Source organism: Pan troglodytes, chromosome 16, assembly GCF_028858775.2.
Source record: "Pan troglodytes isolate AG18354 chromosome 16, NHGRI_mPanTro3-v2.0_pri, whole genome shotgun sequence".
In the NCBI taxonomy this organism is placed as follows: Eukaryota; Metazoa; Chordata; class Mammalia; order Primates; family Hominidae; genus Pan; species Pan troglodytes.
In genome coordinates, this window is record NC_072414.2 from 37,057,276 (window position 1) to 37,074,298 (window position 17,023).

The window sequence follows — 17,023 nt, forward strand, 5'->3', positions numbered from 1 at the left end:
CTCATGCTGCTGTTTATGGCCCTGTTTAGTGGGGAATGGACTCAGGTTACCCATTTCCCAGAGGGAGGGATCCCAGGATTTTTGAAGGTCACATATTTTCTGTACCAAATATAATTTCATTGACATGAATTATCTCTAATCCTCATGACAAGCCACATACACATTTTGTAGATAAAGAAGATATAAATGCCAGAGGAGACCTTAAGATTGTCTTACAACACAACCCTTCAGTTAACAAGAGAGGAAATTGAGGCTCAGATTGGGGAAGTGACTTGGCAAATCACACAGTGGGTTAGTCAATGGCCCAGGATTAGACAGAACCCAGGAATCCTGACATCAAATCCTTTACAACATGCTGCCTCTCATAGGCCTGAGGTGTCCAGTCCTAGAGGACAAATGATGCTCCCCATGCCACCACCCCCACCAAGCAGCTCCTACTGATGAGAAGATGCCCTAAGCAGTCTTGGTGGAACATCATCCTCACGCCCTGTGCCCGCTTTTAGGTGCCCAGAGAAGGAGCTCAGTGTCTGCTTCAGCCAGGGCTTTAAGAGAGAAGGAAGCTGGGAGTGAGGGGCAGAGGCTCTACCAGAGAATGTCTGCTGGTGTCTTGGAGGCACTTCCTGCAGCCTATGCACTTCTCGTGAAGCCATTTCACTGCTGCCCCTTCATCCTCCTCCTCCCTGAGCCCTAGGTAGAAGTCAGTGTGTGGAGGAGGCCACCCAAAGATGACCCTGACCAGGCCCCACCGCCTGTAGCCAGACCCAGCCTCTGTCCCAGCTGGCTGCTAATTTCCGAGCATTGTGTCCCTGTTATTTGGCCTCTGTACCTTGAACCTAGGTTGACATCATGAGCAGAGGACAGTTCTTAGGAAAGGCAAATATCCCATAAATCCTATTTGCCTCCCTTTCTCCTAACCTCTGGCTCCACCAACTCCCCAACAGGCCTCCTGCACACACAATAGGAGCCAGGAGGGAGGAGGCAGGACTGTGCTACACAAGGGAGACTGGGTGGGGAAGATGTCAGAGAAGCAGTGACTGAGTGCAGAGGTGACTTCACACCAGCATCTGCTGTAGCCAGAGGTGGGCTGCAAGAGGGAATTAGTGGAGCCAACATGTCCCCTTTCTCCTTTAGGGTCCATGGAGCAGTCTGCTGCTTTCTACCTTCCAGGTTGCCTGTAGGATCCTTCCCAGCTCTCCGCCCTGACACCTCTTCACTCTCTAGCACTCGTGGTGCTGACTGGGTGGGGACCTCAGTGTTGACTGAAAGCGTGAATCAAGTGCCAGGCACTGGTGACAGAGCACACAGAGGCTGCTGGGCCTCCCAAGGTCAGGGAGCTTGTGGGGAATTCACATTCTTGGTTCCGGGACTGATTCACTGAGTCAATCAATATTGATTGAGAACTTAGTTGGTTGTGGTGGTGGTAGGAATGAATTCCTGGGCTTCCTGCAGCCCCTTTCCATGAATCTATACATATCAAACATGTGCATGCATTTGTAAACGTTAATGGGAGTGTACTTTACTTTTTTCATTTTACTCGTAAACAGATGAGGACTTTAAAAAAATCACAATTATTAAATCCCATTACTATACCTGACAAAACTAATAATAATTTCATAATAGCTAATACCCCGTCAATCCATGCCATATTTTCCCTCATCTAAAAAACAGAAAAAATTACTTTTTTTTTCCCCAAAGACAGGGTCTTGATCAGAGCTCACTGCAATATCAAACTCCTGGGTTCAAGTGATCCTCCTGTCTCAGCCTCTGGAGTAGCTGGGATTATAGGCATGCACCACCATGCCTGGCTACTTTTTGTAGAGAAAAAAATTTAAAAAGGTCTCACTATGTGGCCCAGGGTGTTCTTGAATTCCTGGCCTCAAGCAATCTTCCTGCCTCAGTTTCCCAAAGCACTGAGATTACAGGCATGAGCCACCATGCCCAGCCAAAACTTTACTTTTTTATACTTGCTTTTCTGGAATCAGGATCTAAACATATTGCATGTGGTTGATATTTTAAGCCTGTTTTATTTTTTATTTTTTCTTCTTTCTTAAGCCTCTTTATTATAGTTCCCCCTACATTTTGGTTTACATGCCACTGTTATGTTGAAGAAACTGGGTCCTTTGTCTTCTGGATACCATTTTACAAATGTACTTGTTTTCATTTAATAAATGGCTAAATTTCTTTCTATGTCAATAATTATACACATCATTATTTTAAATCACCACATCCCATTGTATGGATAGACTATCATTTATAAAGCAAATTGCAGTATTTTGAGTGTTTGGATAGTTTACAGAGTTTTGCTCTAATAATAAAGTTGCAATGACAACCCTTGTTGCATATTTTTGTGCTCCTGACTCATTATTTCCTGAAGTTATTAATATGTTATTTCTTGAAGTTATATTTTAGAATGAAAATAGCTGGGGTTAAGGGTACACACATTTTTAAGGTGACCTGGTTAGACAAGAAAACACAGTATTGACATTCAGACTGTCTAAGAAAATCTCTGGGGGTGCCCCAGGCCTTGTGTGATGTGGGAGGACTCTGGGGTCTTGGGTAGCTCACAGGGGCTGCTGAGGATGAGGCCATGAAGCCACTGGCTCTCTGGCTTCAGGCCACCCTTGGGAAAGCAGGGGCCTAGACCCATAAACTTGGACAGATTGCCATTTTCCAGGCCCTAGTTTCCTTATTAGTAAAATTGGTGGTCCCTTTTAGCTCTGGGACTACTGCCAGGACATGACAACAAACAGCTCCTGTAAAGGACTGGCACAGAATTCACAGGGAAGTGTGGCCCAGATACTGTGGAGCAGTGAGCCGCCATCAGTGAACTTATACTGGAAGCCTTCCCTACCCCTGCCCCTCCACCTCAATTCCAGGGGACACTGGGTACTGTTCACCAGACTTTTTTTTTCTCCTCCAGGTTTATCTTACAACCAAATCCAAGCAGAGGCTGTCCCACCCCAACACCCCATTTTACACAAGGGGGGAATGCCAACAGAATTCAGCAGCATGGCTCCCTCACCCCTCACCACTTCCATTGCTCAGGGCATTGTGGGGAGGGAAAAATCCCACCTCAGCCCAATACACTTCCAGAGTTCCCTACTTCAGGCATTCTGCAATAGTTACACCAGACCTGAGCTCACTGACATGGTTGGGATGGAAGAGGCTGGGCAAATGGCAGCTTCAGCTAACCTTGAGGCTGCCATGTTCACTCTTCCCCACTGGTCCTCAGGAAGGTGAGAATCCCTGATCCCCTGTGGCACACAGCAGAGGGCACAGGAGGAAGAAGCCAGAGGGAGGCAAAACAGAGAGCCCAGGAAACTTGCCCACCTACAGAGAGCAAAATGCCCTCTCCTTAAGTAATCCATTCCCACTGCCACAGCAACAGATGGGCGACTCGGAAGTTGGGGAGCCTCCGTGATGGCTTCAGGGATCTTCCCAGAAAGTACAGAACACATGTTGCTGTCTTTCTCCTGGCTAGGCCCACCCAAGTTAGTCAATATCCAGGAGCCCCTTCCCCTTGTGCCTGACCTGGCGATTTCAGGAAACTAAAGTCTGGGACTCCTGATCTATCTTTTGGCCCAGTAACAATGTTATTCAGGACAAAAATATTTCTGCTTGTAATAACCTAGAATTAGTGTTTCTTACGATATATAAAGATGGGGCATATTGCTGTTGAACACTGTCAGGAATGAAACAGCAAAAGAAACAATGGGGGAGAGGGAGGAGCATAAGACGATTGAGATCTGTTTCACTGAGAAGTTTAGGGCAGGAGCCCCTGCAACTCTAAAGAAAGGCCATTCACCAAAGTTTTCTTTTTTTTTTTTTGGAGACAGGATCTCATTCTGTAGCCCAGGCTGGAGTGCAGTCGCGTGATCTCAGCTCACTGCAACCTCCACATCCCAGATCCAAGAGATTCTCCTGTCTCAGCCTCCTGGGTAGCTGGGATTACAGGCACACACCACCACGCCTAGCTAATTTTTTGTATTTTAGTAGAGACCGTGTTTCACTATGTTGCCCTGGCTGGTCTCTTGAGCTCAGGTAATCTACTCGCCTCGGCCTCCCAAAGTGCTAGAATTACAGACAAGAGCCACCGCACCCGGCCCATTCACCAAACTTTAACAAATCACCAGGAAGAAGTAAGGGTGGTGTGTGTAGAATGTTCCTTATTGGTTCTGACCTCTCCAAGTAGGTGCAAATCCATGTGGCATAAAATGACTTGGATTGGGTACTGGCTTAGTCCATTTTGTGTTACTATAACAGAATACTTGAGACTGAGTGATTTACAAATAAAGGGGTTTATTTAGCTCACAGTTTTGCAGGCCGGGAAGTTTAAGGGCATGGCCCTGCCTTCTGGTAAGGGCTTTTGTGCTACACTATAACATTGCAGAGAAAGTCAAAGGGGAAGCAGACACATGTGAAGAGGCCAAACTCAAGGGACATCCTGGCTTTGTAACAACCCACTCTTGTGGATCTAATCCGTTCCTGAGAGAATTAATCCAGTCTTGCTAGAGTGAGAACTCACTACCGCGAAAATGGCACCAAGCCATTTGGGAGGAATCTGTCCTTATGACCCAAACACCTCCCATTAGCCATCTGCTCCCAACACTGCCACGTTGGGGATCAAATTTCAACATGAGTTTTGGTGGGGACAAACTCAAACCATAGCAGGTGTTAATATTGCAGATATTAGATGCTCAGACCCCAAGAAACTTGCCAATTTGTAGAACCCTTAAGGAACTTTGCCTTCTGAGTGATTTGAAAGCATTTGTCACATTGCTGTTTCATTCTGTGGGCACATATGTGTATGTAACGCTGTGCTTATATAGCTTAACAATACTGTGTAGATTTTCGAGTGCTCTTGCATATTTGCGCTATCTGCTTTCAGGAATACCAAAGGGAATCATATCTCTTGCCACTCATCATGTGAGATGGGATAGGGCTGCCAGCACTGACAGTATTAAGGTTTAACGATTCTCAGGAACTTCTGGAAAAACTGTTATCAGTAAGCAGAAGGAGTCCAACACATGGTCTGTGAGAAGGTGAATGCGGAAAAAGCTGGGAGGCAAGGAACTAGTCATCCAGGGCAGACTGAAGAAAGTGACTCAGCTCTGGCCTTTGGGGACTGGGGCTGCTGGTTCTGGGGAGCAGCTGGGCTTTCAGCATAGCACAGGGACAGACAGGCTCTAGCCAGAGCTCTCCTGGGCCAACCCCAACTTGCCTTCCCCTGCACCACATACTAAATCCCCACACCTTGCTGAACACCCAACAAAACTAGGACCTGAGGAAGGCCCTTGCTCCTGCCATGCTGCCTTCCTCCGGAATGGGGTTCCAGAGGGAATGATGCTTCTGAAGGGAAGACAGACATTGCCAAGGTGGTTGGCTGGGGAAGTTTCTGTCATCCAGTCTGTGTCTGGCCATGGGCCTGTGGCTGACTGGAGGGACAGCTCTCCTGCATTTGGAAGAGGCACTGGAAGAGGCATTTGGAAGAGGCACTGGCTTGTGTAGATGTCTTGGGCTCCCTATAGTAAGAAAGAGGTGGGTACACGTTAGGCTACTCTGCTTCCTGATGACCTCGAGCAACTCACTTGACTCCTTCGAGCTTCAGGTTCCTCATCCTTCAAGTGGGAAAACTAAAACAAGCCTCAGCCTTGTCATAGGGACAGAATAAAGAAGCTTGATGCTCTTCCCCTGGTGAATGGCACTCTGATTATGTTTATTAAGTGCTTGTACCCCTGCCCTTGTCTCACCAAATTTTCTCTCTTGACCTGTTAAATGAGTAGGATGAATGACCCTCAAGACTTTTCCAGCTCTGAGCCCTGAGTCTGCAAAGGTGCTTGAAGGTACGTGAAGAGTTCCCAGGGTGGCAGAAAAGGCCTCAGCCTGGCCTTGACCCAGCATTCTCAGCAATTCCACAAACCTGCCAGGGAAAGAGAGTTGGCAGCAGACCTGGAGGCCAGGCAGGGAGGAGGAGAGGAACCAGGTGTCAGCACTTAGGAGCTGCCTCTTACTGGCCTGCTCTGCTTTGCTCCCCTGATGCCCCCCTGAAGAGCCGCTGGACCCAGGAGCTCTGGGTGGTTGGTTCACATGAACGGGGACCCCTAGAAGCTATGACCAAGTCTCACACCTACATTATGGAGGTGTCCCTAACTGGCTGGCACAGTGCCTGGCATGTAGAAGGAGCTCTGGAAATGTCTGTAGCCTCATAAGCAACCAGACCTCACTCCCCGCTCCCAGCTGTTTCCATCGTGCCCCTTAGCCTGAGCTAAACCCAGAGCAGCCAGGAATCCTCAGGCCGGCAGTCTCAACATGTAGTGACTCACTGTGTGGAAGGGGAAGCCAAACCTCAAGGACCAGGAGAGGCACGTCCAGAGACTGCAGCAAGAGGAGGGCTCACCTTGCCTAGAGCCCCCTGCCCCAGAAACCCACCAGAGACAGCCTAGGGTGCAAATAAGACAACAGAGCTGGACGTCGCTGAGGGACAAGGAGTAGGACCAGCTGCTGCATCCAGATAGTTTTGGCTTTTAAGGGGGAATTGTGGGGGACCCTGTGGTGTGGTGAAAACAATACCGGACCAGAGGCAGAGTTCTGAGTTCTGGGCCAGGGTCCCCAACCCATTAATTTTAGGAAAGCTAATAGTGAGTACGTTCTTTTTTTTTTTTTTTTTTTTGAGACAGAATAGAGTATTGCTCTGTTGTCCAGGCTGGAGTGCAGTGGTGTGATCTCAGCTCACTGCAACCTCCTCCTCCCAGGTTCAAGCAATCCTCCTGCCTCAGTCTCCCAAGTAGCTGAGATTGCAGGCATAAGCTACCACACCCGGCCTTGTTTATGTACTTGAGTATCCAGGTAGGAGTGGGTGAAACCCCTCAGAATTGTTATCAACTACAATAGAATGCTAAGCTTCTGTGAACAAGAATAAGGAATGAATCACAACAGCTGAACCTGGGTGGCCACTATAGACCAGACACTATTCTGAGAATACCAAATATCTTAACTCATATAACCCTCACAATAACCCTTTGAGAGTAATATCATTGCCCCCATTTTAAGGCTGAGAAAACTGATGTACAGAGGGATTAAATGATTTGCCCCAGATCTCGCCTACTTCCTACATACATATGTTTGAATATGTGCAGAAAATAATGTCCAGGTTGATGGACACCAAACTATTAATAGCAGTTAGCTCTGGAAGAAAGCACTTTGGGGTTTTGTGTTGTTTGCCCAGTGGGGTGGTTGGGGACAGGAGGACTTTCATTTTTTACTGTATAAATTCCTCTATAATTTGAAAAATTTTTTTAAAGCATGTTCATGTATCATTTTTGTAAGTTAAGAAAAACTAATAAGAATGTCACACCTTGCTGTGGCTTTCAGGCTCACCTACAACATTTTCATTCCAGAAAGCCCTTGACTGCAGCAATTTCCTAGGAGCAGTGGAAGGGAGGGAAGAACCCACTCACCACTACAACCCTAGCAGACCCCTGGGCAGCCTGGGCAGGGCGATCTGTGATACCAGAGACCGCATAGGTTTGTTATGAGGCCTCAAGGACCATGGGAGGACAGTTAAACAGATCCCGAAAGCGCTGGTTCCGAAAAGCCAGCTGCTTCCTTTCACTGGCGCTCAGTCTTTTAACTAACCACCTACTTTATCTGATGGTCAGCAGAGTAACAGTAGGGCAGTCCTTGACACCTCCTTTTAGGTTGTGTGCCTGTATTTTTGGTTTTAGCCATGTTTTGTGGACGCTGAGTCATTGAGTTTTGTTTTCGAGTCAAGATTACGAGCTTTCCACTTTTCTGAGGAGTTCATCTGGTTTATGGCTGTGACTATGATGCCTACACGTCCATCCTGCCTTGGATGTACCTTTATTACTTCCTTCATTTGCTTTCTTTCCCTCTGTATCACCCCCTGTGATTTCTGTAGAGGACTTTGTTTCCTGGGTCCTTTTAAATTAGGTCAGAAGGAAACATTATTTTATCTTTTCAGTTTTTAAACTGGTTTTACCTTAAGAAGCTTTAACAGACTATTTTTTGGCCGGGTGCGGTAGCTCACACCTGTAATCCCAGCACTTTGGGAGGCCAAGGTGGGAGGATCACTTGAGGTCAGGAGTTCAAGACCAGCCTGGCCAACACGGTGAAACTCTGTTTCTACTAAAAATACAAAAAGTAGCTGGGTGTGGTGGTGTGCCCCTGTAATCTCAGTTACTTGGGAAGCTGAGGCAGGAGAATCCCTTGAACCCAGGAGGCAGAGGTTGCAGTGAGCCGCTATCAAGATCACGCCACTGCACTCCAGCCTGGGCAACAGAGCTAGAATCCATCTCAAAAAAAAAAAAAAAAAAAAAAAACCTACGAAGCTTTAATACACTATTTTTTATCATTCCTACTATTGACATCTATTAATAAGTAGGTTATCTTTTGACTTTGTTTTAAGGAAATGTAGATGTGAGTGTTTTCTCCTCCAGCCTTACTCACCCTGTGGTATTATATCCCTGTCTAAAAACTGCTGAATCTCCCTGTTTACCTCCTGGGTAGTTCTCACAGTATCATATCTGATAACACTGTTTAATCAGACCTCATGCCATTTGACATGTCTCAGCTAGTCTTTCCAATCACTTCTCCATGTGCATATCCCCACAGTTCATAATGATTAGCTCTGTACCTGAGGACTTGTGTAGATTAATTCTTTCAAGCCTTCCATTTCTTCAAATATTCTTCCAAAGGAGAAAAATAAACTTGGGTCCTTACCTTATGTTGCTAATTTATTTTCCTTCAGGTTGTACGGCTTTCCTTTCAAACTGTTCTCTTTTCTTTCCTTTTCTTTTTTAGAGATGGAGTCTCACTCTCTTGCCGAGGCTGGAGTGCAGTGGCGCGATTTCGGCTCACTGCAACCTCCACCTCCCAGGTTCAAGCAATTTTCCTACCTCAGCCTCCCGAGTAGCTGGGACTACAGGTGCATACCACCACGCCTGGCTAATTTTTTGTATTTTAGTAGAGACGGGGTTTCACAGTGTTGCCCAGGCTGGTCTCAAACTCCTGAGATCAGGCAATCTGCCCGCCTCAGCCTCCCAAAGTGCTAGGATTACAGGTGTGAGCCACCATGCCCAGCCAAACTGTTCTCATTTCTAAGGCTTGAGAAATAATGTCCAAAGACATCTTATTCTAGCCTCTTAAAATATCTCCTTCTTAGCCCCTGTAACCACTCACAAATACTACACCCACATTTATATTATCTTATTTGATCTTATCTCTGAATTCAGAGTTGGCAAGTAGATATGTAGAGAAATGTCGTGGAGGATCATATTGCTCTCTGAGCTTTACAAACATTCTCTCATTTTACCCCACATTCGGCAGGAAATTGAGGCTCATTGTAGTAATGGAACCTAAATAAAGATAATTGGCATGTCAGGATTTGAGCGCCAGGCTGGTTGCTCCAAAGGCCATTCCCTCAACCACAATGACTCTGTATTTTCTTCCTGATATTCTTGGTCACCCTGTTGCCCTTGTACCTTGTAATCTCTTTGTTTAGCTGCTATACCCATCAGGGATTTTTCTTTTTGCATTATGATCAACTCTGTTTAATTTGGCTCTATTTAGACTTTCTATGCTGGTGTTCTTGGCATTGCTAATTATTTGCTCTCTTCTATAATGAGGTTTTAACTCAGGGAAAAATAAAAAGTCCCTACCTTACCTCAAACTCCATTTTCCTAGAGGACTCCATTGTTAACAATTTAGAGTATATCCTTGCAGACATACCCCAAACACTATACCCACACATGTATACTATCTCTCTCTATATATACACACACACACACTACACATACATACATATACATACACATTAATTTAATTTTACAAAAATGGGATTATATCCTGGTTATACAGTCAGCCCTTCATATCTATGGGTTCTGCAACCATAGGTTTAACCAACTGAGAATTGAAAATATTCAGAAAAAAATTCTACCAAGTTCCAAAAAGAAAAGCTTGGATTTGCTGTGCACTGAGTACTATGTTGAATACACACAAACGAAGTGATGTGTTGGTGTCATATGAGGTGTTGTAAGTAATCTAGAGATGATTTAAAATATATGGAAGAATGTACGTAGGTTATATGCAAATATTACACCATTTTATATAAGGGCATCTACAGATTTTGGTATCCTTAGGGGGTCCTGGAACCAATCCCCCATGGATACCAAGGAATTGCCATATATATTTCCATGTCAGTAAATGTGAATCATATTTATTCCTTTTCATGCCAACATATTGAATGGATGTATACAACATAACAGCCATTGCACATAACATAGCACCTGTTGTATGGATGCACCATGTATCATCAGGCATCATTCATCATTCTCCTGTTAGGGTGTTTTGGTTTCTTCCAATATGTTGCTATTATAAATCAATGAATTTCCTTATACATAAATCTTTCCATATAAGTGCAAATTTTTCTATAGGATTCTTAGAAGTAGGACCATTATGCTGAATGATATTAACACAATTATCAAGCATCACTCCTATGCTTCCTTGGGGGTAGGCAAAAATATTTTTCTCTTTTTCTTTCAGAATAAATGCTACTGAATGAGTTGGAGATTTGTTCTTCAGTATTTGTCCCATTGTTTTTTCCTTCATTGGCTTCCCTTTTCCTTTTGATGGTGAAACGTTGATCTTTTAAATTTTGTTTTGACACAATCATCAAAATTAAAAAGCAATAAAAGTTTGATTTTGACAACAGTTATCACTGTAACACATCAACTTTGGATTTTTCTCTGCTGGCCTTCAGTCTTTATGCATGTGTAATCATAATCTTAAAAATCTCTACTTTTAATCTATGATTATGAAAGCAGTATATACTTGTTATTTTAAAATCTCAGAAATGCATCACACAGAAAATAAAAGTCACTCTTAGTTCTACTCCACCCACAGAGATAAATACTGTTAACAATTTATAAGTAAATATTGTCATAGTCACAATCAAAATACAGATATAATTTGTATCTGTATACACTATAAATAGAAGTACTATTCCTACTTAATGATATATAAGTACATATTTTCATAGTCATAATCAAAATACAGATACAATTTGTATCTGTATACTGTAGAAATAGAAGTACTATTTCTACTTAACGATAAATCTTAACTTTTTTTTTCTTTTTTTTTTTTTGAGACATGGTGTGGCTCTGTCGCCCGGACTGGAGTGCAGTTGGCATGATCTTGGGTCACTGCAACCTCCGTCTCCTGGGCTCAAGCCATCCTCCCCACTCAGCCTCCCAAATAGCTGGGACTACAGGTGCATGCCACCACACCTGGCTAATTTTTGTATTTTTAGTAGAGACGGGGTTTCAACATGTTGCCTGGGATGTTCTCGAACTCCTGACCTCAAGTGATCCACCCACTTTGGCCTTTCAAAGTGCTGGGATTACAGGTGTGAGCCACGGTGCTGGGCCACCCTTATCCATTCTTATATGCTTTTAAAATATTTGTAATTATAGTTTTTCCAAAAAGATTATTGTTTGGATTGGAATCTTGTTTTTTTAAGACGTGGTCTCACTTTGTCACCTAGGTGGCAGTGCATTGGCAGCATCAGAGGTCACTGCAGCCTCAAGCTCCTGGTTTCAAGCTATCCTCCTACCTCAGCCTCCTGAGTAGCTGGGACCACAGGTGCGCGCCATCACACCTAACTATTTTATTTTTTGTAGAGAGAGAGTCTCACTATGTTGCCAAGGCTGGTCTCAAACTCCTCTTCCCAAGTAGTCCTCCCACATCAGCTTCCCAAAGTGCTGGGATTACAGGTGTGAGTCACAATACCCAACTCTTAAAACAAATTTTTCATGTATATTTTTTATTTCTTATTATGAATATTTTATATTTTTGAACAATGTATAAAAGTATAACAAGGAAAATAAAATCAAATATATCATCACCTAGAAATACTCACTCTTACCATTTTGATGCATTTTCATCTATAAAAGTAAATATTTGTCTGGATTTCTGGTTATTTTCCTAGGACAGTTTCCTACAAGAGGAATTAGTGGAACAAACCTTTTAAGATTCTTGAGATATTTTGCCAAACTTCCTGAATGTAAGATTGCTCATCTAATAATTTTCATCGCACATGGTTATATAATATTCCATTTGGTTGTATAGTTTACTTAATCATTCTCTGATTGTTGGACATCCAGACAATTATGGCTTCCTGGGGTTGCCGAGAGAATTACACGAGAGAGCTATTAGGAAACCAGACCTTGGGTCTGACACAGAGGAAATCTTCATTACTATTCCTTTGCCTACCCCCTGCTTCAACCACTCCAGGTAATGGGCTTCCTGTCCGTCAGAGAACTCAGCCCTAAATGCCTCCCTTCCCCATCTGGGGCCACTCCAGCACATTCCCCAAAGCTTATGCCTTCCAAAGATGTCAGCCTCTTCTGAGTCCTGACGAGGTGCGGCTCTTGTTTTCCAGAACGACAGTGGGTGTTGTTTCCATATCACACTGGGTGTTGGCAGATCCAAAGGTAAGAGGAATCCAAAGATGCCCTTTCCTTCAAAAGATGCCATCTTTAGGGTCTGGCTGTGGAAGAGGAACGTAATCCAGTCAGCAGGGTGAGTACTCCAGCCCAGTGATGAATGTGTACATGGACCTTCTTTATCCTTCAAGGTTAAGCTCAAAATCCCCCTCTTGCAAGGACCTTTTCTGAATTCCCTTTCTGAATCCACTCATCTTAGCATTTAATCAGTTGTTTATCACACAGTGTAATGTATTCACGAAATATCCCATGAGAATGTGCTCTCTGTCTGGCACTTTACTAGGCAGGGGAAAAATGACAGTGAACTATAGGCATAGGTCCTGCCCTCTAGGGGGCTTATAGCAGAGAAGGAAAGAGGAACATTGAGCAAGCATTGTGCTTGCTGGTGTGACGAGTTACTGTACTTTCTCCCTAGAGCTGGATTGGTTTTTGGCTCCTGGAGGGCAGGAAGTATGTCTTGCTTTTCTTTTGGACCCTGTGGGATCTAGTATGATCTGTGTTCACAGCAGTTGTTCAATGAATACCATCAGAACAATTAACAATGGAAAATATATTATGAAAAACCTTGATTGCTTATACCTTTAGAGGCATCAGGATGCAAAGAGCAGAGACTCTGAGATATCATAGGATTCAAACCCTCACTTTGCCTGTTACTAGCTGGATGCCCGTGGGTGATGTACTCTGAGTCCCACATGCCTCATCTATACAACGGAGGCAGTAATACCTTCTCCAGAGAGTTATTGTGAGGATTAAGTGAGGCAATTTATGTAAATGTGTTACAGGACCCAACACAAAGTAAACCTGTAAATATTAGTTCCCTTTCCCCAGACTATTTAACCTTGGTTGAGAGGCCAAGGAAACTGTTTTCTTCTATCCATTTGAGACACCGAGTGCAGAAGGGAAGAGTGAAGTTGCAGGTCTAGAAGGGGTCTTAGCCTAATCCTTTTTTTTTTTTTTTTGTGAGACAGGGTCTCACTCTGTCACTCAGGCTGGAGTGCAGTGGCAATCTCAGCTCACTGCAACCTCTACCTCCCAGGTTCAAGAGATTCTTGTGCCTCCACCACCTGAATAGCTGGGATTACAGGCACCCACCACCACATCTGGCTAATTTTTGTATTTTTGTATTTTTAGCATTTTTGTATTTTCCCCATGGGGAAACATGGGTTTCCCCATGTTGACCAGGCTGATCTCGAACTCCTGGCCTCAAGTGATCCACCTGCCTTGGCCTCCCAAAGTGCTGGGATTACAGACGTGAGCCACCGTGCCCGGCCAGCCTAATTCTTTTATTTTCTTGGTAAGACAAATAGAAGCCCATAAAACTCAGGTGACTTCCCTCAGGTTACTTGGTGATTTGAGCAGTAATGCTGGAAACAAAACTCAGGTCCCCTGATTCCAGCATCCAGTGCATTTTGGGCAGCCTTTCCTAAATTCTCACTGCCAGCCTCTCACTCTCAGAAAAGCTAGAGCCTTCATGTTACAGCTCATCTGAGGTCACTGGCCAGGGAAGATAAGGGTTCCTGTGAAATCAGGGAGAGACTTCTCAGGAAATTTACAGCTCCCTGGAGACAAGACAGGGAGGTGGTCACTTAGTAATTTTCCACTCCGTGCAAGGTCAGGATGGATTGACTTTCACATGATCAGGGTGGCTGGGTAGTGTGTCCCTGGAGGTTAGAGCAGGCCTCCTCCTGGCTTCACAGAGCCAGAACCTGGTGGGACACAAGAAAGTGAGCGGGAAGCTGGGGAAATGAGAAGGAGGGATGATGAGATAGGGGATAAATCTGGATTAGAAACAAGTCACTCACCATTACTCAGGCCCCACAAACCGCAAACTCCTCAGACTATGGAGCTCTGCTGTCAGAGCTTCAGCTTCTCTTACTAATAGGTGATGCTTGTAACAATATTACTAGGTGCCAGGCACAATTAAGGGCTCTCCATACATTAGCTTCACCTGAACGCTTGCAGCCTGCTTTTGAGTGACAGGATAAAGTGGTAGTTAAGGGCATGATATCTGGTTAAACTTTCTGGGTTCAAATCTAGTCTCCTCCCAAAGTGGGAAGATCTGCTTGAGCCCAGCAGTTCGAGACGAGTCTGGGCAACATAGTGAGACCCTGTCTCTACAAAAAACTTTAAAATTAACTAGGTATGGTAGTGCATGCCTGTAGTCCCAGCTACTGGGGAGACTGACGCAGGAGGATTGCTGGAGCTCAGAAGTTCAAGGTTACAGTGAGCTATGATCATACCACTGCACTCCAGCCTAGGTGGCAGAGCGAGACCCTGTCTCTATAAAAAGAAAAACCTAGTCTGTCTTCTCACTTACATTCTAGATAACTTTGAGCAAGTTGTTTAAGCCTCTTCATGCTTCAGTGTCCCTTATCTGTAAAATGGGGATTGTGGCTGTTCTAAGGATTAAGTGAGTTAATGCATTTCAAGTACTTGTGATAGCACTGGGCACACAGCAAGCTCTGTATGCATTAATCATCATAGTTTTGTTGTCATCATCTTAGAGGGCTTTCTTTAATCATCCTATCTAAAGAGTTCCCCTTAGTCAGTCACTATCATTTCAAAGTTTTATTATCTTCAAAGCACTTGTGATCTGTGACCTCCTTCTTCTCTTGCTCTTCCTCTTCCTTCTATCTTGTTCATTGTCTGTTTCCTTCCACTAACATTTAAGTTCCCTAGAAGCTGTGCCTGTGCCCGGGACATAATAGATGCTCAACACATATTTGTTGAATTGAATTATATTATTAGATCTTCCCAAACCCTATGGAGCAGGTAATCATGTTATCCCCATTTTATGAAGGAGCAAACTGAGGCCCTGAGAGTTTTCTTTGTTTTCTCAAGGTCACCCAGCTAGGACTCAAACCCAATTTGACTTAAGAACCCTCGCTCTTAAGTACTATGCTGGATCGGCTCCTCTTACTCAAAAATTCTTAATAAATAAGGAGATATCTGCACTCCCATGTTTATTGCAGCACTGTTCACAATAGCCAAGATTTGGAAGCAAGCTAAATGTCCATAAACAGATGAGTGGATAAAGAAAAAATGGTACATATCACAGTGGAGAGCTATTAAGTCATAAAAAAGAATGAGATCCTGTCATTTGCAACAATATGGATGGACCTGGAGAGTGTTGTGTTCAGTGAAATACACCAAGCACAGAAAGCCAAACGTTGCATGTTCTCACTTATTTGTGGGATCTAAAAATCAAAACAACTGGACTCATGGAGATAGAGAATAGAACAATGGTTACCAGAGTTGAGGGTGTTGGGGGAAGTGGGGGTTGTTCATGGGTACAAAAATGAAAGAATGAATAAGACATAGTATTTGCTACCACAGCAGAGGGACTATAGTAAAAAATTAATTGTACGTTTAAAAATAACTTAAAAAGTATAATTGGATTGTTTGTAACACAAAGGATGAATGTTTGAGGTGATGGATACTCTCCCCTTCAAAAAAAGAAAATATATTTAGACCTATTTCTAAGCAAAAAAGTTAATGTCAGGACAGTATATGAACTATGATTCAGTCATAATGTGTACGTAAATACAGTATGTGTATACATGTATAAACAAAACCAAACAAAATGAAAATTCTTAGTAAGTAGACAGGAATTATGCCACATCTTAGCAATGTTCTCCTCTTTCAGTTGAGGCAGAAGTTGGGGCTGGAAAGTTGGAAAAAGGGGCAAAGATCCAGCCTTCATTCCTCTCCTACAGAGCTCAGCTTCAGCCCCTCCTGTCCTCATCCACTCCTTTTCCCCCTGGCCCCAAAGCCCTTCCATCCAATCTCATGCTTGTCCTCCTCTTCTCCATCCACAATCCCATTACCATCCAATCCCACCTGATTCCTTGTCCATCCCTGTTTCATTCTCATCCTCATCCCTATTCCTGGGAGGCAGGGTTTGGGTTGGGCTTTGTCCCAAAGCCTGAGACAAACATCTCTGTAACCCAGAGCAGGGAAGATTTGCTTTCCTTTACACAGTTTATGTGATCATTTCCACGAATTCCCTCTGAGTCATCTTCCATCTTTCTCTGGGACATTTTTGTAGCCTCCCTTGTTTGCACATTTTTCAGTCTAATCCCTCCCCGACACACACTTATGCAATGACCTCGCTTTCTCAACCCAAGGTATCACACAATAGCTGCCTGATCCTGCCTTCTAGCCCACTTCTCAAAGAGTTGGTCATAAAGCCCCAGGAAGGGTAGGACCAGGTTAGTATCTAGGCAAGTGTTGAGGCTGAAGACACTTTTAACCTCTCTGCAAGTCCTTGACTTTTATCCCTGTCATTCAGTGGCTTTCTGGGACTCTGTGCATGGTTAGACAGAGCAGCCAGATCACATGAATACATGCTTAGGGCTGACATCTACAGCCTGACTGGCGTGTGAAGTCAGGACTGAGGCCAGGCAGGCTGAGTGCCATCTGAAGTGACTCAAGATAATGGCAGCATGTCCCTCTATCCAGCTGGACATACACTTGGCATTGCCCGGTGTTTGGGCAAGAGT